Source organism: Tenrec ecaudatus, chromosome 7, assembly GCF_050624435.1.
Source record: "Tenrec ecaudatus isolate mTenEca1 chromosome 7, mTenEca1.hap1, whole genome shotgun sequence".
NCBI classification, from domain to species: domain Eukaryota; kingdom Metazoa; phylum Chordata; class Mammalia; order Afrosoricida; family Tenrecidae; genus Tenrec; species Tenrec ecaudatus.
The window spans coordinates 35,613,898-35,616,458 of NC_134536.1; positions in this window are offsets into that span (position 1 = coordinate 35,613,898).

The following is a 2,561-nucleotide window of genomic DNA, read 5'->3' on the forward strand; positions in this document are numbered from 1 at the left end:
ATTGCTTTGATTTCTTTTCATTAATTTTGGAAGATTTTGACTAAAAAAAAAAACCCAAGGAGGGAAAGTAACTAGGAGTTCCACAGCATGTAACTGTCAATTTAAAGTACATTCCTTCTTATTCTAAGAGGAGATTTCAGGCTAGAATATTTTAAATCCATACTTGGCAAGTAACTCATGTTTTGTAATAATAAACATGACTAAAGCTAAGTGTTCAGAAAAGAATTCTTCTAGGGCATTTCCTTTTGAACCAAACACCAAGAATGCACTCATTAATTATGTACAATTTTGTCATTAGTTAAGGAATAGATTCCAAGCTTCCAAGCTAATAAGACACCTTATTCTTAGACACAAGTTAAAGAATAAGTCACTTCCAGCTTCAATTACTGTAAAACGACAGACAAAACCCCAGTAGCATACATATCACTGCAAAGCTAACTTTATTGTTTCATTGGTGTGATGTGTTTCCTTGTAGTTATTAGCTAGGCCCTGTTAGTTGCTCCAATAGAAACTGCGAGTTCAACATTACATGGTGAAAAGAAAGGAAGACGGAAAGGGAGAGCAATTGGTCTGGACACCATTAGTTGGATGCCAGTACAGGTGTTTAGTGTGACATGAGAAGTGCGAAAACCTCTTCACGTTGACCTACCCTACTGCTTTCACTGGTATTAAATGTTGAGGCATTTATGTGACTGAACAGAGACTTTTTTACTGAACACATCACATGCCTACCAATGGGACATCAAGGAGTCAGGGTGGTAGGATAAACATGTTTCTAAGAAAGAAAAATTAAGAAGTGGTCACAGGGCTGGCATCCAAGTGGCTGGGCTCTTCTAAGCTTCATTACATAGATGCTATGGTCATGGGGTTGGGCATGCAGTATAGGAATGAAAAGAGAAGAATTGGGAGGTAATGAATGAAGAACTCGAGTCTTTGTCATCAGGCTTTATGTGGGACACTGAATTTTCCAAGAGGAAATATATTAGAAGAACAATTTTAAAGTACTGTGATGTATCTTAAGCACACTTCCCCTTCAATAAACACTATCTTCCTTCCATACCTCTGGACCCTGATCTCTGGTCCAGTATATAGGTGAAACAGTAGAGCATGAGATGCTCATGGCCAACAGTACACACACCACTGTACGGGAAAGCCAGCTCTGGATGGTTTTACCCTGCCCTTTGAGTTACTATGGGTCAGCATCGACTCAATGGCAGTGAGTTTAGGACATATAATGTACACAAACACCTTTGTACTTTGAGTAACTAAATGCCTTAATTCTCCTAAGCACTGAATATCAGGTATGTTTGGGGCTGTCTAAGTCAGGAGTCAACATCTTCCATCAGAATATTCCTATAATCATGCACATTTCCAGTGTGACATTCTGATTTGTTCTCCCTGTTGAAGGTAGTTACAGAAATTCCCTAATCCCCACTCTTCTCACAAGCTTGTCCAGAGCCTTGCCAGTGGGTCAAGGGACCTACACATTATGGCTATCGGGAAGGGAGCCAGTAGGTCCACTGTGCCCAGAGCAGACTGATGTGAGTAGTACCCTGGAAAGACTTATGGAAACACTAAGGACTCTAGGAAAGATGTGCTCTATGACTTAAATTCAAATCAGCTCAGTAGTTTTTATTTGGGCAGTCATGTTGCATCTTCATGTAGGAAATATGTAATCATGATCTTCAAATTAAAAGTAAGTAACTAGCTATGGGTCCTCTAGCCATTTGTCTGCAAAAGTGAGATTTTTTTCTTTCTTTCTGTTCTTTTTTTTCAATGCACAGAACCATTCTCATATAGATTTGGCTGCAATACAGATATTTCTTGGATGACATTTATGTCCATAGAGAAAGAAAGGAAATTGGGCTTCACTCCATTGCTGGTGATTTCGCTGGTTCTAATTACACTTTTCCGCACTTCAACCTCTTCTGCAATAAACGGACAGACACAGTACAATGACCATAACTTTGCCCGTCAGATGGAGTCTACCGGAGGGAACTAAGATCAAACTCTCTCTGTGCCATTCAGAAAGTAGTATGACTCACAGGGGTCATTAACAACAGACAGTTGAGCTACTAGCAACTCTTAGGACAGTGGTTAAGACACGTGGCAACATATGCTAAAGGGCCTGGCTCATAAGTCTCTTCAAATGTTAGCACCCTTCCTCTTCCTCTTTCCATCAGGCTCACCCAGGAGCTGTGGCAAAGCCAAGGACCGAGTCCAAGTCTGACCACCTTCTCAATCTTTGCATTTCTCACCCAGCTATGAGGTTACCACGTGTATCCCTCCGCTCAGTGACACTGTTGAGACTGGATGATTCAAACAGCCCCAGCAGCGGTAGCACAAGCCTCATGGACGGATGCAGTGAGCTGCTGCCCAATAAATTCCAACTCCTGGAGACCCCAGAGCAGAACTATACTCCACAGGGTCTCAGGGACTGGTTCGGGGCAGCAAATGGCCAGGTGTGAGAACAGCATGGAGTGGCGTGGTGGGCGGGGCCCACTGGACAGGCTCTGAATAAATAATATAGCAGGCATCATTTTTTTAAAGTTTGATCTAGA